This window comes from Dermacentor albipictus, chromosome 3 (assembly GCF_038994185.2).
Source record: "Dermacentor albipictus isolate Rhodes 1998 colony chromosome 3, USDA_Dalb.pri_finalv2, whole genome shotgun sequence".
In the NCBI taxonomy this organism is placed as follows: Eukaryota; Metazoa; Arthropoda; class Arachnida; order Ixodida; family Ixodidae; genus Dermacentor; species Dermacentor albipictus.
In genome coordinates, this window is record NC_091823.1 from 18,980,592 (window position 1) to 19,005,321 (window position 24,730).

At 47.7% G+C, this 24,730-nt stretch overlaps 1 protein-coding gene across 1 annotated transcript in view; it reads left to right on the forward strand.

Annotated features, from left to right (window-relative positions):
* The first annotated feature begins 10,099 nt into the window (after positions 1 to 10,099).
* The window catches only part of LOC139057277 (GSK3-beta interaction protein), a 44,095-nt gene continuing 29,464 nt past the window's right edge, over positions 10,100 to 24,730 (forward strand). Inside the window, exon 1 of the mRNA XM_070535195.1 lies at positions 10,100 to 10,402. The gene's annotated coding sequence lies outside the window, so the exon portion shown is untranslated. The remainder of the gene's footprint in view (positions 10,403 to 24,730) is intronic.

Sequence of the window (24,730 nt, forward strand, 5' to 3'; positions counted from 1 at the left end):
TGCGAGACTCTCCGAACTGGACCTGGGAAGCCAACTGGCGACCCTCGACCAGGCCCGGCGAGCCGCGATCGCCAGTGGAGCCCTCTCAGAGGGAACCACCCAGGAATAAACCGCGCAACGGTTTCTGCAATAATAAAGTTTCATCCTCCTCCGAGCCTCTTCGTCAAAATTACATAGGGCACGGTAGGTTATACCATCAGGTCCCGGTGATGACGATCGCTTGCTCAAGGCAAGTGCAGCATGGAGTTCGTCCATGGTGAAAGGTCTGTCCATGCGGGGGTCGCGTGAAATAGGTGTGGTCGAGCGTCGATATTCCAACGGATCTAGTTTCGCCAGCAATCCTCCTGCAGAAATAGTCAACGACGTCAATCTCGCTGCATTGTTGGCGAAGGGCCAAAGACTTGAAAGGTTGGCACTGCTGAGGGCAGCGAACAGTTCTCCATATGTTCTCCACGAACAGTTCTCCACGAACAGCTCTCCATATGTGAGACAAAGGTTTTCGTGGATTCAAAAACTCGCAGAATGACATTCATCTTTGCGACGTAAGTTTGTCTATGCGACGCTTAATTTTCTTTCGAGTTCTTCTGGCCAGCCTCAAGTCATTTACAGACTTTGTACGCCTGTATCTTCTCTCGGCACGGCGACAAATTGCACGAAGCTTCTCTAGCTCAATATCATATTTGGTGCGTGTAGACGTTCTCGGAAGTGAATGCGTGGCAGCTTCTAGGGCACCCTTTATGATGTCCTCTAGGCTAGAGGACAAGTCATCACGACAGCCATCTTCGACAACTGATTGGAATATCGGCCAGTCGATACATTGAGTGAAGCCGTCTAACTTGGAGCCTGTAAGCCCTTCAATCCTAAGATAAGTGGGTAGGTGGTCACTTCGCCGCGTTTCAATACCCTGAAACCACCTGACTTTTCTAGTGAGGGAGCGTGAAACAAAGATGAGGTCCAGGCAGCTACAGTAGACAGTTCCACGCAGAAGGGTGGGGCTTCCATAATTTAACAAGCACAATTCTTGTGCGGAGGCAAATGACACTAATCTTCTGCCCCTCGAGTTTATATTAGAACTTCCCCAGAGATAGTGGTGGGCATTAGAATCTCCAGTCATCACCAAAGGCTGCGGAGTCGCTGTCGTGATTTGCCGTCACCGCTCGCAGTCCAGCCGACTTGAGGGCGACATGTATGCTCCAACTACTGTGAAAGTGAACTTGCCTTTCTTTACTATCAGGCATAGGTACTGGTTTTCTTGGTCAGGTGGCACGGGCGAGCCTTTCCGCTTTGTTTGCTTTCCGTGTATCTGTTTTGGTGGCATATAATGCGTTGATGCGGTAATCCTTATGATGGAAGATGACGTGTCAGTACCTGCAGCTGCGGTATTTCGTGAACGTTTTGGGTGTCGGTGCCGACGTCGCCGAAGAGCGGCAGCAGCCTCTCGATGCGTTGAATTGTCCCGCACCTGCGGGCGATCCTTTGATGAGGCCTTGTGAGCACCACTGCAGTTGGGGCACTTTAGAACGTTTGTGTTGCAGGCGTCTTCTGAATGGGACTCGGAACACCGCAAGCACACGACGTTGTTCACGCAGACACCCTTTACGTGGCCAATCTCGCAACACTTGAAACACTGGAGGGGCTTCGGTACGAATGGTCGTACTGGATGGCGGACATGTCCTTCTTTGAAGTGGGAAGGAAGGATGTCTCTTTCAAACAAAATCTTCACACCTCGTGTGTTTCCCAGTCTGAAAATCCTCGTAATGAAAGTGCCTGCTGTCGTCGGTTTGATCAGTATTAGCAAGTCGTCATTTGGGATGGCAACGTCGACGTAATAAATGACGCCCGCAGTACCATCGCCACCTGTAAGGATCATTGATCGTATCTTTACATTGTCGATCTCAGTTATATTACGTAGGCCTTGTAAGGCGCTGCGATGAAACGCATCAACTGCCAGGACATTTTTGCGCGAGTTTATTTTCACGTCCTGAATCTCATTTGGTGCGATTCTCTCAGTGACGAAGAGAGGACCTGCCTGTTAAGGAGCCGCAAATTTGTCGCCGGGTCCACGGGCATGAAGAGCACAGTGTGCAGCCAGCGCTGCCGTGCACTCTTCATGGTAGAAGCACTCGCCGTCGAAGATGCCTGCAGTAGTCTTGTTTTTGCTGACCTGCTCATCACGACCTTGGAGTCGTCGTCCGACGAGTCCTAGCTGTCCGAACATAACTCAATAGCATCGATGTCTGTATCACTTGACGCACTTCCACATTTCCTGGACGTTATCCGACTTGACGGCTGCGCTTCAGGAATGTCCTCGGAAATCTGTTCATCCACTGCCGCAAGGACGGAGCGGCAGCTCCCAGAAATGCAGGAAAACAAAGCGACAAAGCAGAGACAAAAGAACAGGCGTTCTATGAAAGAATCACTTCGTCTTCCTCTCACACTAACTCCAAGGTTTCGCATCTACATCTAAGAGAGAGGAGATAGGCTGATGAAGAATCCTCGTCTACAGTAGTACCACATCTGTAATGTAGAGTAAATGCAATGTACGCCTGTGTTTCACAGTCTACAAGAAATCTCTGTACGAGTTCCACACGAAACCATCTGTGGCTTAGGGTGAAGCTCGTTTTCGGTGTTCTGCCTGGTGCAGACCCCATGCAAGAAATTCATGGGTGAAAAAGTTTCCAATAAAATTATTTTATTCATTGTATATTCTTATTCGCCGTCTATTACGAACAATTCGACTAAAGATAAACATTTGCCTCAGGTTTCGTGCCGTCCTTAAAGGGCTAGCAGTCATGCGCATAGAAACACGGCTGTACAAGAACGTTCGTGGCACAGATAGGTCAATTCGGCTCCGAATAACGAATCTGACGTTTCTTTCTAACCATAGTTAAACCTATTTTTGCTATTGCCAGTAACGTCTTAAGGTGACTTAAAGCACAATTCAATTCACCTTTAATTCCCTAATTTCAACTGGAACAAGAGATTGGACTTTCACTTGAATTGCTACGTCAATGTAATCACCAGTGTTTCATCACTGCCGCACGCGATATGAGAGCTAGCTGTCTTTGATGGGTAGCAGCTGAAAATTGCGCATACCTTCTCAGTCTTTTTTTCCACCACGCAAGAGCTGCAGGTCGCCGCCCGGCAGTCACGTGGGAGAACTTGCGCGCCATATAAAGGTCGAAATCCCTGTCGGCCCATCTCAAAAGCGCAACACTTTGATTTTGCCACAGCTAACCTAAACTCGCACTTTGCAGGTAGCAAAGCCGTGGTAACGCACAGTTTACAACCTGTTTACGGCTCCCAGCAGAAACCGAACTACTTCCTGTTGCAAGGATGTCTACGCCGCCCGCTTCTACGGAGGGGACGTCGCCTGGTTACACTGGAGTGTAGTCCTCGGGGCAGGCATCGGTTCATCAGGCATTGGTGATCAGCGTTGATCAGCAGGTGATCAATGTTTACGTTCTCTCACGTCAAGCCATGAGGAAGCGTGAACGTGAGGAAAATGGGAGCAGCAATCAGTCGTTCCTATTTATTTATTTATTTATTTATTTATTTATTTATTTATTTATTTATTTATTTATTTTATTGTTCAGCCAAGAGCAAGAGCGCAGCTGTTTTCAACTCCGCCCAGCTTGCAAATGATGTGCCACCCGCAGTAAGCCATACATCACATGGGGGCTTGACACTGTGTCAAGATCTACACCCCAGAATGGGAAATCAGCCTACTGAGGGTCAAAATTTGACGGTGAATGTCTCGGAACCAAAGCGCTCCAGGAAAACCAAATAAAGTGAACTTCTTTTCAAATATGATTGTCTTAAGCTTCCAAATATAAGCATATACCATAATCGTGATAGCAAAAAGTTATTAAAGAAGATTTTATTATTATGAGCTTGGTATATCGTTTTTTTTTTTTCTCGCAACCGTTAGACGGCAGCACGTAACGTATCTTTTACTTACCTGCCATGCAGCGAAAAAAGGCACGCAAGAGACGAAGCCGTCATGCTTGACCCGTTTTCGCTACACATCACGACCCACTCAATACTAATTGGCCCATCGGCCTACCCTTTTCAACTGCTGACGTATTTCCGGCATGGCGTCACCTGGCGCCCGTCCATTTCACACTGCATTGAAACCACGCCGCTAGCTTCGCCAAAAGTTGGGTCATGTAATATCCAATTTGACCGGCTACCACGTGGAAGCTATTTTAGCAAGAATCACCACGCGGTCATTGTGCAAACGGAAATGGGCGCACCGGTGGTGGGCCAGAAATAATACCCCAGAAAGTTTGCCAGAAATACACTCTGGCACTTTGCATTGTAGCAAAGACAGGTGTCAACGCCTTCAAATGATGCGCCCAGGAAGAAGTTTGTGTGGCCACCAGGGAGGTTTTATTTAGAACCACCTTGCACAGCACAGCAACCGCACGAGTTTGCAAACGGTGAATTTCGTGTGTGTCCGTTCACGCCAACAGGTCTGTTCAAGTCCATCATAAACGCTATCAACGCACACCACGTCTCTGTGCAACTTGCTTTCATGTACACATATTCTCATGCACACCTACGGTAACGTGTGCATATGTTCTTGCACGTATCCGTGCTACTATAAGTGTGCGTATCATTCTATGAATATTAGTACATCAACATACCCTGCCATCGGGTGCTCAATCAGTATTGTACCAACAACTTCATATGCTAATCTTTCACTAAATCATTCCTCACTGCGGAACTTAACAAGTCCCTCTTCGCGTAGTCAAACAAACAAGCGCCGCAGTCTGTTCTTGAGCAGCCTACCTTTTAACCCCGAACAAAGGGAAGCGGGACAGACAGACAGACAGACAACGAACTTTATTTAATCCTGAGGTGCTACTGTCAGGACCTCCTAACGGGAGGTCATTGTAGCCGCTGGCCGCGCCCACGTAAAGGACAGAACGCCGTGACGCTCCGCTCTTTCCTGGGCCCTCTGCATAGATAGCCTCTGGAAGGGAAGTGGGAATATTTTTTTTTTATTAGATACATCGAAAGATGAGAAGACAGGCCTTTTTAGAACCGGTCATCTCGAAATCCCAGTACACTATATTCAGGCAAGAATAATGAAGAAAAAAAAAGGACGAGAAGAAGAAGAAGAAGGAGGAGGAGGAGGAGGAGGAGGAGGAGGAGGAGGAGGAAATAAAGAGAAAGGGCCGGGATGTTAACCAGAAATGCGTCCGGTTGCTTACCCTACTTTGGGGGACGGGAAAGAGGGAATAGAAAGATGGGATGGGGAGGGAGAGGAAAGCCGCAATGAGCTGGTGCAAGCACGGGGAGGGCATGGGCGAGTCAAAGGCGTTCCCAGAGGCCAGTCACCCTCAAGAACTACAAAAGCGCCTTCACAGCTTTATGGGTTGACGAGCGATGGGGACGCTCTTCAAGTAGCACCTGCACGGACAACGGCCGATCATCCAGTCGTTGCAATGCGATAGATAATGTTTGTCCTTCCAACTGAAATCGATGACAACGGCACAATAAATGTTCCGTATTCTCTCCGCTGCTGCAGACGTCGCACGCAGCACTGTCGGTCATTCCAATCAAAGGTACTGTACACCTTCGTGAAAGCCACTCCTCACAACAGCCAGCATAGAAGCGAAAAGAATCTCAAAACCCGCTATATAAATATACAATAGCAAGGCTCTTGCATGCAAATATCGTCACTATAGGGAAATTAGCACCGGTAGTATAGCTAGTCCACGTAACTGAAACACTCATAAATCACACAGGAGAGCTCAGGGAGGGAGACTGCACACAAGTCGGCTGATGTATCATATACACCTCACATACACCTCACCGTGAGGGACAACACAGCCTGGATCTCAATACGCTAAGAAAAAAGAAAGCAGGCAGATTCAACGCGATGTCGGAACCTAAATTCCGTGAAGCGTGCTTGCGCGGTGGCAGCAGTAGCGGAAGCGCGCAGCCTGTATGTCTGTCAAATGTCTGCGTCACGACCACAAGCAGGCGATGTACGTATGAGACTTGTCGAGGGAAGAACATTGCCGATAGGTGCACGCACAGAGAAAAAATTCCGGCAGAACCCATCTCACAGTGAATGTCGACGTCACTGCGATTAGCAATTTAGCGGCAAACCACATTACCGCCGAAAAGACGCGGTATACGTAAGAGGCGCGTATATGCAGCAGGGTTCCTCTCGCGCGCTTTCGTGTGGACATGCCGTGCCATCCCGCGGCGCCGCTGCGAAGTCGGCGCGTGGCTCGTGCGTGAATATATTCAGACAACATTACCTGAAAATTTATGACGCGGGTTCGATTCCACCTAGCACTGGATATAGCATTAATGATTTTTTTTATCTTTAATAGTTGCACATACCAAGTCGCACGTACCCGGCGACTCAAGTTAGCTTCAAGAAGGTTTATGAAGAGTGTCACTCACCCAGTGTCACATACGTAGTGACGCAAGTTGGTCCGACGATGGTTCCCTCAGGACAAGCATCCCAATGCTCTACCGATTAGACTACGGACCACCCAGGAACTCTAGTTGGCGGGTAAACGGTTAGGTGACTGACCACCAGATAGACCACCAGATAGACACCAATATATGCCTGGAGTATATTAAGAATGCTGATCGCATTAATACGACACATATGTAAATGCATTTAGGGATTTATACCCCTTGCGTCAAAGTGGCACGTCCATTCTGGGCGATTGGCTAAGAATGGGCACACGCGCCGCTTCACACGCTCACTAAGCCAAATTGCTGCTAGGCCAGACAGCAGCAGACAGCAAGGTGTCTATTCGGGCACAAACCTAATGGCCCAAGTTGCCTACATATCTCCACAAATATATCCGCTGCGTCAACGATGACGAATGCCAAATCCCTGGGAACAGGCAGACAAAGCTTCGCTGGAACACAAGCAGAAGCGACAGCAATACGTTGAAAAAAAGAAAAAGTAAACATGGCTGAAATTCTATACAGACCACTGCATTCAGTGGTTTCGTCATTGACTAATGGTACAGCTTGCCGCTTCAGTAGATTCAATCCTGCACACGACGCGTTTACACACAAATTTCAAAACGACGTAGTAGCCGAATTCACTATGCGGTATGTGTTGCGCCTTCCCAGAGACTGTTTGGAGCAGACTGATACTGTCAGACCAGTGGTACAGCGTGACCTATAGTGAGATTTTGGTCGAAGGAGTTGCTCTATGGTGCAACTGCCGGCAGCTTGCGACAACGACGGCGATGCTGACGACCGCAACTACAAAAGACAAACAATGGCAATTTACTGCTACTACTGCTACTACTATCCCAACATCAAATGTCAATTAGCATGACGTCGGTTAGCGAGAAACAATGCTATTTGCGCCCTTTCTGACCACACTTTAACAATTATTTCTATACGTATAAGAACAAATAGACATTTCAGCATGTATAGTTCCAACGTTCAGGTCCATGGAATGAGTGTTCTGCGTTAAAAACTCACGTTTATTGTTTGATTAAAAAAAAAAAACGCAACTAACTTTATTTTTGCTTTTTTTGGGTCGTTGTGAAATGCGAGAGCCGCCCCATCTGTCGACGCAGGGAAATCTCAGCGGACCTATAGACCGAGAGCGTTCCCGTGGCGCCCGGCCTGCGCGCCTCAATTCGGGCCGACCCGCAAGGCCGCACACAGGAAACCGAGCGTCGATAATAAAGTGCCGGTTCGATAAAACAGCGCCGCTGGCCGCGCGCGAACGTGTGCGTCAGCATGCAAAGTCAAGGCACGCACTCACTCCCCGCCTCCTGTCATGCGGTTCCCGAATTCTGCGCGGCAGCTTCTGTCTCGGCCAGATTTGCCGCAAAAGTTCAGCACTGTTTTACGAGCGCCACCAAGAAAAGTTCTCGCTTTTTCGTGGGGGGGGTCTTTCTGCTTGCTTTTTTTTTTCGAACGCGCATTCGGCAGTTGGTTCCCTGAAAACTCGTAAAGGCCGCACCAGTGCTGCCACGTGTGCTTCCGCAGCAATCAGATGCACAGACCCAGGGCGCGCACTGCGAGCCACCGCTTCAAAGCAGGTTGTGCCGAGATACGCGCGTGTTCTACGCTGAATTTCAATCACGGCTCCCAACCGTTCGTCCAGGCAAGCAAAGCTTGAAAACGCCGCGCGTTACTGCGGCGGATATTTCGCTTTAGCAGATTTTAGAATGCGCGGAGAGCTGTATATGTTTCACTTCTTACGCATATGAGTATTCTTGTGTGCATGGAGCGAAGGAGAAATGCGAATATGTGTGATAATAACAATAAAAAAAAGGAAACGGCTGAGGGGTACGGCATTCTTTATGTAAGCAGGATGTCCCACATTCAGCTGCAACAACATCCTCTCAAGATTGCGGAGAACATTTCGCGCCGACCGCTTATCTCAACCTTGTGCCCGAAAAACACGCGGGAGCGCAGAGCGTTTTGCCTACGCGAGACGTTCGCATGCAGCGCATATAGCGAGCGAAAGTAGTGACCGTCATGTCTGGGTGTCAATATATCTTCCATCCTCTGGGGAAATCATCGACTGCTGTCACCGCGGAGCTAGAATGCCTTCCCGCATTTTGCTGTGCGTATATGCGAGGCGTCTACCTGCGCCGTAGCATTCGTGAACGACACTCTTTCGTGCGGCGATCGGTGAGCATCGTTGATCGCGCGCGATGTATACATTCGGCACTCTCGCAAGTGTCGCGCTCCGGTTGATTTACTATATGACATTGGCGCGATGGCAGCAAATCTCGCCTGGGAATGAGGCGCCGCACCGCGATCCCATTGGACGCGTGGTAATGTTGAAGTATACAGAGGCGGAAGGGACCAGTCGACGAGACCATTTCTCAAGCTATATAACTTGGCAATGGCAAAATGGTTGTGCGTGGCTTGACCTCTGTGTCACCATCGTCTCTATTGCTATCTCCGCTGCTCACTAACCGAGATAAGGGTTGGGGAAAAGAAGTTATAGAAGTCAGAGCTCTCTCAATTCCTCGCTTGTTTTCCGCTGTTTTTCTAAAGAATTTGAGCTAAATACAGATCGTATAACACGGCAACGACCAGTTCAGCCAAGGTTGTCACACTAGCCGTTCAGGATTAACTTTGCGTCCACATTAATGCACCTGGCTTAAATCCCTGAAAAAAACCTGGTTCCGCAAAAAAAAAAGAAAAAAATAACATCGATTTACACTATAGCCATGCGCTCAGCATGACTGGTGACATTGGTGCGGCCCGTGAATCACTGGCAACTCGTGTTACGCAAACGCCTGTCATTAGCGTTTCTTATCGAAATTTTCGTAATTGGTTTAACCGCAGTGAAGACCTGCAGCTGTTGCGCTCTTGGTTGAAGCAAACGGTCAGGATTGCCTGGTAATGTAACAGCACAGTCGGCAAGGCTTGCCGGGGAGAACCACCGTTAACGAAGTTCACCAAATGAACTTATTAAACAAGGTACTATGCCCAGTTTTTTTCATTGCGATGGAAACAAACGAGACTGATAATCAGCTACAGGAAGCAAGTTAACAATATGAGTGTTCTGTCTTCCTGTAGTCTCGCTGCTTTCATTAGAATTCCATAATATAGAGAGTAAGAAAATGTGCCAAGACCCCCCACCTACGTGTCCATTAGCGCCAGTCACAAATTATGTAGGACGCACAAACAGTGTTTTACCAAGGTGCTATTCTGTCGCTTTAAATAAACACCGCCACTTTTCAAGCAGTCACTCTCGCGACCGCAAGGGAGGGGGTGGGGGGTGGGGGGGGGCAGAATAAGTAAACGCAACAGTAGGCGCGTCTTTAAAACTTGCAGGAGAAGGAAAAATAGAAGTAAGTGAAAAACGAGACACCAAGAGGTGCGAGCTCGGAATACCTGCTTGCCACACGATACCCCGCAAATCAACACGCGTACGAGCCACAGATTTCTCAGAGGTGATTCCTTGTCATCACGTTGCGTGCGCTCGGGTTGGCGGAGGTGGCACCCAAAATACTCCCGCCGCGGTTCGTTTGTGCCGCCTGCTTTCGCCGACACGGACGGCGTCCCTATATAAATATCGCTCCGGGAGTCAAAGTCGAGCGCCGAGTGGTGCATTACTTCCGAGCCTGACGTTGACTCCCACCCACGAACTCGCCTCCTCCACCGCGGAACCCCTTTTCGTGCCTTCCTGCGGCCCGAATGACGCACGGCGTGGAGCCAGCCTCTCAGCCAGCTGCGCACGCACATTGGATGCCAGCTGGAGTTTCGTGGCCGATGTATATGCAATCCCGCGCACGCACAGATTGCAGGCCCTCGTATAAGCAGGATGCGCCAGAGTGCGGGTGGAGGTGAGCCGTCTCGTTCTGTCTTCCCGCAGGTGTGCTTGCAAGCGAGTCGACCCGAAGTGTACGACGGACGCTCCTCGTGTGTGTAAAAGGTGAGTGCTCACTTCACTTCAGGAAGAGAGAAGCACGCACCTTCACGGCGTCTCGTCTTCGAATGCGCCTCAGCCTTGCGAATCGAGACAGTCTGATTGAGGTCGAATTGAGATTGGGTCAGTATACACGCCTGATCACGGTGCCATGATATTGCGATGGCAACGCTTTTCGGGACGTTCATTAACCCCACGTGGGAAAGTGTTCACCAAATATAATGGCAATAATCAAAGCTGATCAGCCCTAGAGCTGATCGTCGTCGTCGCCATCATTACCATCATCATCGCGAGTATCCACTACGGAGGAAAAAATACGTTTGCAATATGCGAACGTCCTTTCCTCTTTTTTTTTCTTTTGTTTCACAAAACATGAAGCTGCCGTGAGATTGCCGAGAGCTACGGTAGGTGTTGTCATGGCCGATAGAAACTTCAGCATTGCGTGCTTCACTTTTACGGATCAGCCAAAACGTTTAACTTAGGCGTTGACCGCCAATATATATATATATGAGGTTGCGGAAATATTCAGCTTGTTCTCAGATCCGTGGTCCGTATGCTCTTTTGTGTTCGACTGCCCCTTATAGCAGATGAAAAAATTTAACTGCTCTTACGCGTATGCTTCAAAGTTTAAAGGTGTTACGACGTATCTGTATTTCGTTGTCTTATTTTGCCGCTGCTTCCTGTTCCTAGATATATATGGTAGTGCTCCCCTAATAAACCTTAGTTGCGAGTCAGCGCGTGTCCTGTGCACATTCTTTTATGTCGTTCGTGTTTCGTGAGCGCGGCACATATCACAAGATGAATGCGTACCACCGACTTGCCCAGTTTACCTGTCAGAAATTCGAGCGCAGATTGTGCATCAACTAGCCCCTGTTCGTCCCTCTGCTAAACGGATTACCTGTTCTTTGTTTTCATTTTATTTTTTAATTTTGTTACGTTTTTCCCCTATATTTTGTTAATTGCGTCCACATATTCTGCCAGCCTGTTTGATTCCTGTTTCGTAAGGCTGCGTCCGCGGGCCGTTGCTTCGTACATGCATTCGCTTACATGTGCGAATGCGAAGTATGAACCGTAATGTTCGAGAGTTAACACTAGCGACAGCCGAACTACAAAGACCATGACGACGACGACGACGACCATGATGATAATGATCCGGCAGGGTGCTTTCTATTTCGTCTGTGTAGAAAAAGCGAGTTCTCATGAATGCTATGGTCGAACGTCCCTGCGACGATGGCGACTCTGACGTCGCTTAACGCACACAGCAGGTGCTGTACAGACCAACTTTCCCTTCTCACTTTTTTTTTGTTACCTCTCTGTTCGGTGCGTAGACTTCCCAACTGTACTTTCCTCTGTCATCTCTTGAACAGCTTCGCTCGTCTATGCTTCTTCGTCAACACATTTAATAATATTCGCATTGCTAGTGAGGCTGTGTTCAACTGATGCCGTTGGCACGTGGTGATAATGCGCAAGGCACCTCCACCAATTCGGTGCGAACTATAGACTCAGCACAGCACACAACAGATGATAGACTGTGCGGTCAAGATTCTGGTGTCCAGCTTCCAAGCATTAAATATCCAATCCCAGGAGTATTTCTAGGCGTTTGATTGTTTTTCGAGTTTTGAGTTTCCCAATCACGCCAGATGACTGTCTCTGCCTTAACGAAATAGTCATCTGAGACGAAATTCACAAAGATTATTGTTCGTAATTAAGCCTTGCTTTCCAGTGGCCGGCCACCTTCGCCAATCCTACGTCCGACATCATGATTCGTCGGTACCTGATCTTAAGAATAGCTTTACCGTAAGAACGTTGTTTTGAATACAGACCCAGGTCAATCTATTTTGAACAGCAATTGAGTTAATTAAACAGTTAATCGAAATTCACTCTACGCTTCTTGTTAAGTAAAACAGAAATTTAATTGAAATTAATTACGGAGTGCCGCAAACAGGAACACATGCAGAGAAACACACGCGGGTTAATGTGTTCATCTCCATCATACCAATGCGCTATGCATTTCACAAGGACAAAAAACGCACGAACAAATGAGTGGAGCGTAAGTGAAGCAATTATCGCGAGTAGCAGATATGAACAGCAACATATTGGGCCCGCTCATTGCCTTGTTGCACTTCATGCGTTCATACAATTTCCGCTACGCATTAAAACAAACTACGTCCCAGGCTCGTGCACTCACAGCGTCGTATGCGTACAACGAATTCTTTAACGCTCTCGAATGACGCCACGTGCGACCTGCGACCACGACGCTCTGCAGTCTCGGGGGAACACGTGAGGATGAGCCTCCCATCTCTGAAACGGGGGTGGTACCTGCCGCGTCAGTCGATTACGCGCGTCTTGCGCTAAAACCCTGCGCTATTCGTAGAAAAGCTACGCGAGCGCCAGGTATGCGTTACACCTGCTTATGAACACATCGGTGGCGACATTGCACTAATAAGATGCCGCAGGGAGTTTTCTGAGGACGGTTAGCTTGCCGCTATGCGCTTATGAATGACACACACAAGGACGGAAATCTGGGTGTGCCGAACTGACACACGACTGACACTTTTCCTTCTACGTGGGAAGCGCAGTGGGACATTGATCAAGACAGGAAACCACGTCACATTCAGTACTCGCGTACCACGTAGTCGACCGGTGTGATTGTATACATATACATAGGTTAAAGGTGCGAAATACGGCACTAAAAAAATGGACAACGTAAAAGCGGTGCAGGACATGAACACGAACGGCCAACTGAATGTTTATTCGCAAAACAGGTATACTTCATGGAAAAGTTAGGCACAGACAAGTGATCCGCCGGCGCAAAAAAAGAAAAAAAGTTTTAGAACTGAGAACAGCTGTGGGCACATCTGAGTAATACATCCAGTTGTAGAGAATAGTTTCAGAAAACTGGGAAACAAACAGGCCCGCGTTATTATTCGAGTAATCAAACAGAAGGATTTGTGCCAATTCTGGAAACGGATAAGGACGAAGGCGCCAACATCAGTCCAGCCAGTTGACACCTAGTTCCAGGGCGAACGACCACCCATAACACATAACACATAACACAATTTACCTTTACAGCTTTACAGCTGGCCACGATGTGCTACGATGAGCGCCATCTCTTATGAATGTTTAGAAATAGTCCAAAGATATCAGCCTCTGCCATGTGCTGCTCGAAAGCATCGTGGCGGGAGGCTCATGGTTTGCACTTGATCACCGCAGGGGGGAATGTGAAAGAATAGCGGCGTGTATTTTTTTAGGTATATTCGTAGCGGAAGTTCTAGTAGTTGGTCGAGTAAGAAAACGACGGCGTGATTGCGTATTTCCGTTTCGAAACATGTTGTTCAGTTCATTTTAATAATGGTTCAATGTTTAGTTTAAAATAAAGTCACTTCTTTTAATCCTCTGAGCATGACAGTTTTCTCTGTCCTAGAGTTGTTCAGGGCCTCAAAGAAAGCGGAAAGTTTGGCACTCAACGTGGTCTTTCTCTCTTGCAAAGCAGGCTAAATGAAGCTATACAGTTCTATGCAGACACAAACAATTAAGGAAACGAAAACATGATAATGCAGGTCGAAGAGCGAGGAAGTTCTCGCAGCACTCCTATAGTCCACCGCTCTACCAACTGAGCTGTCGAGGGAACTAAGAGTGAGGAAGTTAACGAAGTAACCATTTGCAAGCAAAGGTGTGGTGCAGATAAAATAATTTCAAGCACTCTTGAAAAAATATAGGCTTGGAGGCACCGCCGAATTTATTAGCAGTAGAGATAAAATACTCATGTAGCAAAAAATGTGGCTTGTACTCATGAGACTTGTTTTTAAAAGAGTGAGCAAGCCAAGTGTACACGAGGCAGGAACCGAATTCAGAAAGCTTTTCATTCTTTAGTGTTCCTTGCCGTTGTCTGACCGCCTTGCCATCATCATGCCAATCGTAAGGATTGGCTGGAATTTTCTCTTACAAACAATTCTAGCGTAAGAGCTTTCTATGAATACGAGACCAAATCCTCGTGCCTGTTTTACGGTGTGTAACTATGTAGTCGCGAAAGCCCGCAGTATTTTAGTGCTAAAGTGACTCGGCACTCCAATGTGTTGCTAATCGACAATATAGTATACTAAACGATGCACTGAGGATAGGCTGGCTAATTGCTCAGATAACATCTTCGGGCAGAATTAGCACGTAACTAAAAAGGGTGTAACTAGAGAGTGAGGCTAAAGAAAAACAGAGAGCTGAAGAACATAGGAAAACAGAAAGCAGCAAAACACGAAGTAAAGAATATTAACCGACGTGTATGTAACTAGCCCTAAGTAAAAGTATAAGTCCTTAATTGCGTGTAGCCACCCAAGCAATCAACGATACCGACGTCGGCGTTGAAGCTTAAAGGGTTTGACTTGCATATTATGGCCTGTCAGATGAGGAATAGCAGAAAAATAAATTAAGTGAGAAATAATTAGTGGGTCCATTCGTCCACTCAGATGTGAGCGGATAATTGACGGCAGAGGAAGGTAAGAATGAATGGTCGGCGAGGACAAACAAAGCGAAACGGAAAAAGCATGAAAGCCACGAACAGTCACACCGACGCGCGGATGTTCAGCTGTCGTATAGAAATCATCACAAGGCCGCCATTGCCGCCGCAGGCTGAGCAATCTGGTAAACACTGGTAGTTAATTCGATGCGCTGGCGCGTAAATGGCGTACCAACGTGCAGGAACAAATTATATCGGGCAAGCGTGGCCAATGTGGGCCAGCTTATGGCAACCAGGAGAAGGAACCAGGACAACCTATCCTTAATGCTCCAGCGCTTTTCATTTCGACGACGGCTATCGATGCTATGTTGTACGAGCACCATGCAAGTCCTTCGAGCCATTACAGAATTCGAAAATAAAAAGCATCCAATGGCTCATTATACACCTGATTGCCCTCCACAGCTCTGGGGTTGAAAGCTTCACAGAAAAACAAGGAAAAAGAAGACCTACGAGAAGCAGCTTTTTTATTTTAACAAGCTGATTGGATATTGAAGGACCCACCATGGTTGCTCAGTGGCTATGGTGTTGGGCTGCTCAGCACGAGGTCGCGGGATCGAGTCTCGGCCACTGCGGCCGCATTTCGATGGGGGCGAGATGCGAAAACACCCGTGTACTTACATTTAGGTGCACGTTAAAGAACCCCAGGTGGTCAAAATTTCGGGAGTACTCCACTACGGCGTACCTCATAGTCAGAAAGTGGTTTTGGCACGTAAAACACCATAACTTAATTTTGATATTGAGGAGGCATGTGAAGATAACAGGTATTGCATGCTCATGCCTGCAAATGCGTGTCACCGAAATCATTTTATTATTTAACTACAAAAGAAAAAGAAGGCCTGCAATATCTTGTGAGAGAATCCGCTGCATCCGATCTTCCAGTATCAGTGAGTCAATTCACAACTTATAATGCACAGTTATATTCGTGGAATAGACACCTCTCCTGACGACGTACACATTTAATAATTTGTCTTTCTGTCTGTATACAGTTTCTCTTGTTACTGTATATGTATTTTTCTAATTTTACTGAGCTTAAGGAGTCTCCATTCGTCTAAAACAGTGTCCGAGGCGGCGTGTCGGTCGGTGCACGAAGAATGGAATGATTGCGGTCTAACTATATACCAGTAATCGTTGACACGCCGCCAAATGTACGGTAGGCCGAATAGGCATACATTGCATTGCGCCAAATAAAAAAAAATGGCTGTGGCTTAGGTAAGGTTAAGCCCAGGATGCGAAGCATACTAGCCTTTATTTTAGTTGTTGAACCACTGTTTAGCCTGGTGAACTGCTGTTGCTTGGCTATATTTGGTTCGGCTAGACGAAGAAACAACTCATGCGTTACTCTGCTTCGCCTTCAAGAGTGGAACGCGACAGCGTTCCCGTCGACCCGCCAAGGGGTGTAAGACAGCCTACCGGCTGCAGTTCCCACAGCACTTCGCAACGTGGCAGGACGTCGCGCTGCCATCCTTCGGCGATGAACAGATCTACACCTGGTGCCATTGATGTACGACAAGACAGTCGCTCAAGGAAGCCGGAAGCACGCCAACACTTGCCAAGGACATTCGCGTCTACAGGGGAGCGTTCCAAAGAGTCCACAGCTTTTCGGGGTGGCCTGATTGATGACTGCACGAGCAAAATGTTGCTGCCACTGGAAAACTTGGCACGAGTCGCGCGCACCTTGTCCTTGTCGTATAGCGTCGATAGAAGAAAGGGTTCTGTGTTTTCGGCGAGTTTAAGCACAGCGAACACCAGACAAACGAAAACGGCGCACGCGCTCTGTTTCTCACACCTTTGGTGGCCGCGCTGACGCGGTTTCCCAACAGGCAACAGAGGAGCCTTTGCCCGAAGGGCTCGTCTGCTAAGTGGCGTCTTTTTCTTTGAAGCAAAATAGTTTAAAACAATTCAGCTGATGCTAGTGCTTCTTTTCTTACCTTCTCTCTTTTCTATACCCTTTATGGTCCGCACTTAGATTTTTGAAGTAGCATACATATATTTCTATTATCCGAACAAGCCGGAGACGATAAATAATAAAAAGTAATCCTCCTTTTCTTGCCCCGCGGTTTAGTCGAAGTTTTCTGTCACGAATTCTACGGACCGTAGGGAGTTCACGGTACCTGAAATCTCAACTCGCAGTCATCGCGGTTTGAAAAAAGCGACCAGAAATTACTCGAAGATTATTCACGTGCCAACTAAAGCATATAACATGCATTATATGGCAGGTTTTGAAAATACGGACCCCAGACGCCCAATCTTAACGTGGGATAACGAATGAACATTTGCGAAATTTTAGGGAGCTAAAACCAATCATTTGCGGCACCGAGGCCACATAAATTATGCAATTAGAGGATCTCGCCTTCGCTTTTTCTGGTCGCAAGATGTTCCCCATAAAACACGGCGCTTCCTACAAGAATCATTGAACCGAGATAGTTAAGTAAGTAAGAACACGGGCCTTTCTGACGGCAACAGACACCAAAACATCAATTTAATGATGCAGATAATAATTGGTGTAACTTAGTTCTATAGTAGTTAGTGTTAGTAGTGGTAGTGTTAGTATAGTAATAGTTCTAGTGTAATAACTTTTTAAATACATGCTCTGTTCATTCTTCATCATCTGTACCGCAGAGCGGCCGAACCCAGCAATAGCGGGAGAGTGATTTCGTGTGAGCCTATTGCGAATGGCAAATAGAAAATGAAAAGAATGGAAGACTACTCTCCTAGTCAAATAATATTCATTATCGCGCTTCGTGAGTAGTCCAAGCGGCGCTACGTCTTCGTCATCACCCCGGTCGTGCATGCGGCGGATGAGCAAAAAAATTCATCGACGATTACGATACTCTCTAATGCGAAATGTGAGCGCAGCTCTATACGTGTTTTCATTTCACGATGTATTGGTTGGCGCGGACAATCTGCCTCGTGCGGCACGTACCAGACGGAGCGAAGTATGGCGCGACTGCCTCGCTAATCGAGAGAATGCGAGAGGCAGCGCATGGCTGACGCGTATGTGCGATTCACAGCAGCCGCCGCCGCAGACAGATTTTCGCTCATGCAGCTCTTGGGTGAAAAGGACAACGCGTAGAGTGCCTCGATGCGAGCGCCCCCCGCGAACGGAGCGGAGGCGAGCGAGCGCATCGCGGTACCCTAACGACGCGTGCTACTCTGGCGCCATCTCGTAGCCATCGTCCGCCTTGTGCGTCACTACGCTTTTCTCCTCACGATTTCGCCATGCCCTCCTGCTCAGCTGTTGGCCTCCTGGTTCCCTGCACCCTCCTCGCGCTATCTTCGCTCTCGCCGTCCTTCACCGCCCGCTGCTCTCCTTGTTCGCTCTCACTTTTCGCTGAGCTCGTTTGCTCAGTTACGAGAATGCAGCTTTTTGCGCACAATAGGACGAAGAAGAGGCTGAGACACATGAGCGCGTCCTCGTCTTATGCGCAAAAAGCTGCATTCATGTCCTACCAACGTGCCCAAACAGTCACCTCAGTTACGAGTTACGACGCCGACGCTTGCCTCAGGAACGGGCGCCTAAAAGCTGCGCTCTAAAAAGAAGACCTAGAATCGAGCGATCGGAACCCTTAAATTATACCGGCCCCATACTAGGCAAGGGTGTCGCGCATGCATGCATGCAGAATCAGCACTTTGCGACGTTACGAAACATCCAAGAAAGAAGAGGTGAGTGTTTTACGACCGCGGCGTACATGCGCGAAGCTCAAAAGAACAATTGAGCAAGACGCATTCGCACCCTGGCACTGTGCGAAATGGACAGACGGAAAAAACAAGGAACAGTATAGAAAGACATCAGCTCCTGTAGTGAGGACACTCCCAAGGGCTATGGGGCGTATCGGGGCAAAGTACGGTGTTTTAGCCAGGCAATGACCGGGGAGATAAAAAGAGAACAGTGTCCGAATGGTCCCAGCGCTGAAGGAAGCGGACAAGCAGAAGCTCCCCAGGGACACGGAGCCGATCTCGCATACATATAACCAGGAATGAGCACACACTGTGCAGTCGGTGGTCGACGCCTGGACGCTATGGCTGCGAGCCAGTACGGGCCGATGGAGCGGCGGTGGCAGCGAAGAGCTGCGGGTCGATTCCAACCTCGTGGCCGCTACGCGTGCATCGTCCCCGCTCGTATAATAACAGCACTACGCTCTTTCGCCGCGACAAACAAGCGGCGGCGGCTGCTGCTAGCCTTTTTGGCTCTGTGCCGAGAAGAACCCGCGCCCGGAGAGGACCGCAGAGGAGGCCCAGGGGCGAAGAGGAGACAACGAAATAAACGGGAGTGAAACAAGATGAGGGAAAAAACAAAAGGGAAGAAATCGGGTTGCAGAAAGAGATGGGCGAAGAAAGGAGGGTGTTCAGACGAGAGAAGAAACAAGGCTCCAGGGATGTGCGGGGTCCGAAAGGGAGTGGCAACGCGAGGAAGGGAGAGAGAGGAGAGAGCCAAAGGGGAAAAGAATTGATGGAAGGGCCGGCGGTAATCGCGTCGTAAATTGTGGTTTGCCAGTCCAAACCGGCCCGCTCGTCATCGGGCTCGTGCTGTCAACTGCGCCGCTCCGCTCGTCGATCGTAGGGCCGGGATGCGCGCCAGGAATGGCAGTCGAAGAGCGTCGCCCTTCTCCGCTTAATGTGCACACCGCCGCAGCGACCATCGAGGTGCCTTCTCGCATAATGTGCGCGTCGACACATGTCTCGACCCGTGTCTTATATGAGAGGTTCTGTTCGCTTCCTGCATGAACAGTCGTGATATATACGAGACGGAACACCGAAATAGCTTTAGGCACACATTACTCGTGATTTGAGGATTCGAGTCTGACGTCTAATAAACAGAAAGCAGCATTCCCATTGAACGTTTAGACTCACTGAACAGTTTCATACAGGGCATGTGTATTTAGACAATGTGGCCTCTTTAAAGTAATTTGAGTGTTTCATTTTATTATTGCTCGAGGGGAACTTGCAGTACACCAGGTAGCAAGGGCGATCGCTGACTATTGTTGGTGCGCCACATAGGTTATTGTAGGTATTGAATATAAATCCCGCATAGGTATTGTTGGTATGCCACGCGATTGACCTAGACCAACCACATGAAGCGTGATTGGCTCTTTACAGCATCAGTCAAGTTGTGCATAGCCGAGAGAGAGCTCCACCACACCCGTGGTATATATGCGAACAATGCGGTCCATGAGACGATGCAGCAGGTGCAGAAGTAATGGGCGACGAAATTCCAAGTCCTTTTCGCGACACAGGAACTATGACGAGGAAATACCAGTATTGGACTGTGGCAGCGCACGTTTGTGCCACGCGCCTTAAATCTCTTCAGTTTTAAGGGCGCCCTTGCACGATCTGGCAGCGAATAAGGCGCCGTACATCGAGTTTTTTGGGAGAAGGTAAAAAAAATTACAGTCTCTCTTAAGATCTCTCTTAATTCCTCTTATCATTCGCCTCTTGTATGTTGTTGTTGTTGTTGTTGTTGTTGTTATTATTATTATTATTATTATTATTATTATTACTCATTACTGGTCATTGCTAAGCATTCTTAGTCATTTGTAATGAATTGTAGTCGTTCCAAGTTGTCGTTAGACATGTTGGTCATATTGTAGTGATTACAAGTCATGTGAGTCACCATTAGACATTACTGCTCACTACTAAGTATTTTTAATCGTTTGTAATCAATTGTGGTCGTTAAAAGCCGTCTTTAGACTAATCGGTAATTTCGGAGTCATTACTAGCCATTATTAACTTCCACCAATCTCTATCATAGCGTTATCATTCACTAACTGTCACTATCGCTCATTTTTCCTTCTTTAATCTGCCTTTAATCCGTCTTCATGTGGCGTGATGACGCTTCGGCGGACACTCCGGTGGTCAGGTCTGCTGACACAAACTTCACCATGAGCCTAGAAAGTCTTTCGCCTTAGAAGAGAGAAGACGAGAACGATGCCGACGATTTCAAAGGCGCTTGAACGAAACTTCAAGACCCGCATAGTGTCATCGCGACGCCATGTGATGTCTCGTAAACGTGTCCACACCATGTGGCCGCCTCAGTAGTGCGACTTCTGCCGATGGCGACAGCTCACCGAAGCGCACGTCTTTATGTCGGCGTCATGCTCGTAAATCTTGTCGAGCATTTTAAGGAATAAAGAAACAAAGAAAGAACAGGGGGAATGATGGCTGACAGACGTGGCGCGCATACGTATAAATCCTAAATATTGCTGTTTCCAGGAGGAATTGAAGCGCCAAGCTATGCTATATTGTGTCTTAGCTAACGTTAACCGAGCCGTTCAACAAAAAAAAAAAAACAAAGGTTAATAAAGCACACGTGCGATATACAATGATGAAGCTTATTGTGTTCGCTCGTCAGAGGCCTGACGACCAAGCACCATAGGTCTCAATAATGTATCTTGCATCATGTTTTTTTTTAACCTTTCTTTTTTTTCTTCTTTGAACAGTTTGGCTAACGTTAGCTGTGGCAGCCTATATTGCGGGATGCTAAGCGTGCGCCGTAGAATTTTATTTCAAGATATGTCTCAGACAACAATTATTTTTCGTGATAGAGGTTTAACACTCCTTACTGCAGTGTACGATGACCGATGTTTACGGAAGTCCTTATAAGCTGCTGAAGAAACTCTTTAAAAAGTTACTCGTAAAAGTAATTTAATAAATTAGTAGATGTAAATAGCAGACAGCATGGATATTCAACTCAGTTAGTTGGTTCACAGTATGAATAGAATTTTGCAGCTGAACTGCTGAAAGGGACAGAAATGACCGAGACAAAAGGACACGCATTCACAATAACCAATACGGATAAAAATGCGCAAGAATTGGAGAGCTTGAATTGAAGCATAAGCTAACTTTTCTTTTTCAGGGGAATATTGATAGCCAATATAAAATATAAGTAACAACGGCAGCAGGCGCAAGGAATGACACCACAATCCCCAAGCGTTGTGAGCAGCGCTGTATCAAGCAAGCTGTGTGTATTAGAGGTCGTTACTAAAGCTCCTCCATGACATCTTCCGCCGACCAGTTTCGTTTAGAGCGCCGATCAAGGGGCTTTTGTTGTCGCTTTACGCTTGTACGTACATACATACTTACAAGCGCGAGTGTTATAGGCAGGCCTCGAAAATCTGCAGGGCGAAGGCAGTGGTCACGAGTTAAGCATCCGCCGGTGACATATTTTATCTTCTGCTGTTTGCTTTTGAGTTCATCCCTACAACGACCCCCCACCTCCCGCCGCCCCCTGAAAAATATTATTTTAAAAATGAAATCTCTATACGCGTATATTACTTCCAACTACAATTTGTCCTTTCCGGAATCGGTGACTATATTGGCCACATTTCGTATTGTACGTCTTCACTAAATGGGCAGACAGCAGGTGTAATCGGCGGTTTCTGTGTTGCAGGCGTTGAACTAAATGCGTTGGCACTGTTAATGGGGAGGAAGTAAGCTCTTAGTTCCAAAGTACACGCAGTAGTATAATAAAATTGCTTAAAAGGGATTCACTGTGTAATCTGTTCGTGTATCGCCGGCTCCAGCAGGCTCTAACGTTATGAACAAAGCAGCTTGACGCCCCCATGACGTGAGCATGCGCAGGAATGTGTTAGTAGCCTACTAGCCTGCTACTAGCCTGCTAATCGCTGATGCATATGGTTAAAGATGGAATGATGGAAGGTCGCGTAACACGTTTGCCGGCAAGAACATCCGCAGCAGAATTTCGGTTGTCTATTTGTTTTTTCTTTTTTTTTTCATGACCGTCTCTTCGCAACCAGCGACGCTCATGCTCCATTCATGCCAGTGGTGTTCACTGTCACAGTACTAGGTGCATACCATACGTTAGGGGACACAGGGAAAGGGTGAGCAGAAAACGAATAATAACCTTGGAACACGAGGAGCAAGACCAATGCCATGCGGGGAGAGGACGAGAATACCCGAAGAACGACGGCACGAGCTCTAAACCAGCCGCGTGATAGCGAGAGAGACAGCAGTGCGACAATGGAGACGATGCAGTGGATAAAAGAAGAAGAGGGAGATGGGTGCAGTAATGGAGCAAACGCCGAAGTCGGACGGACCATGAATCAGGCTAATGCAATTGGCGAGATTTCGGCACCACAAGAGCGCAACAAGAATAGAGAAAACGACAAAGGAAGAAGGCCATACGGGGAGGGAAGGAAAGGGGGAAGGCTCGAGACGCTTGGGCCGACGGCTGTTGATAGATAGATAGATAGATAGATAGATAGATAGATAGATAGATAGATAGATAGATAGATAGATAGATAGATAGATAGATAGATAGATAGATAGATAGATAGATAGATAGATAGATAGATAGATAGATAGATAGATAGATAGATAGATAGATAGATAGATAGATAGATAGATAGATAGATAGATAGATAGATAGATAGATAGATAGATAGATAGATAGATAGATAGATAGATAGATAGATAGATAGATAGATAGATAGATAGATAGATAGATAGATAGATAGATAGATAGATAGATAGATAGATAGATAGAAAGAAAGAACGCGTGCATATATAAGAAGCCAGAAAATGATTATGATATGATTAATAAAAACCTGGACCCTCTTTTCCCTTTCTTCTCGCATACGCGCCGATCCACCGGCCGTAGGTGAGCGGCGAGATGCATATATACGAGGCGCCGTCACAACGCACGACAAAGGCCGAAGGAAACAAGCAAACGGCCAAGTGAGCGCTAAAACGCTTTGCAACAGGATCTATGCGGGCGTCGACCACTCAGCGCGCGCAGCCGCTTTTATCGCCTGCAGTGAAGCCGCTGCACTGACAAGCCGGTTACGTGATCGCTTAGGGGCACCTACACAATCCAACGTAATCGTGGACGTGCGCCACAGTGCATGATGCGCGCGTTGCAGTTTCGCTGCGTCAGCACAGATCACACAGTCTTCATGCCGGGACGCCGGCGGCATTCGGCGCGCGCTGGCGTCGGAGGCGCGCTGGAAACGCCGTGTTTTTGTGGCCTTATAGTGTTAAATGAATTTCAGGCGAGCCGCAGCCTGCTCGTAGCATTTCAGCGAGCAAAACAGGCGTCACAGAATCTCAGTGCGTCCACTGTATACCTAGGCCTGTGTCGCCGTATTTAACGTTCTCACTAAAGTTCAAGCCCGCGCCATGTCCGCACCCTACGCAGCACCATATGCGCGATAGCGCCAATAGCCATGTATAGCGACCAATGACTCACCTTGGACACACTCTCCTCACCGCCTAGAGTACGCCGCTTCTCAATAAAACACGTTGCTAGTCTAGTTGGTTCTGTGTTGCTGGCCGTTGCTGATGGCACCAAAAGCACCGCCGACGGAGGGGTATACCGATGAAGGAGAAACAATGCGGCAGTGCTTGAGCTGAGGAAGAGATAGAGAGAGAGAGAAAAGCATAAATAAAAGGCATAGAGGTTAACCAGGCCCGTTGCCTACCCTGTACGAAGGAAAAGTGCCCTCCACTTTTCCCTGTAGGAAGGGAAAAGTGGAGGGAAAGATTAAGAGAAGAAGAGAAAGTCTGCTGTGGATATCGTCGACGTAGTAACAGTTTACTGCTCTATATGAGCTGAGAAAGAGTAGCCTTTGCGTGACTGCAAAGAATGGTCGATGGAAAGCGAGTCTATTTGTGTGCATGTAACGTCTGTCGTTTTTCGAGCTCATGTTAGTGCGCTTGTGTCGCGTGAAGCCTGCGCGTCGTCTCATACCGGGTGCGCTGACGCTCGCTTTGTTGGAAGGCAGCGCGGCATGACTCTATCGGCAATGTCCAGAATGGCGTGGAAGCATTACCAAAGCAACAAAAAGTCGTTGTCCCTGTGACTAACG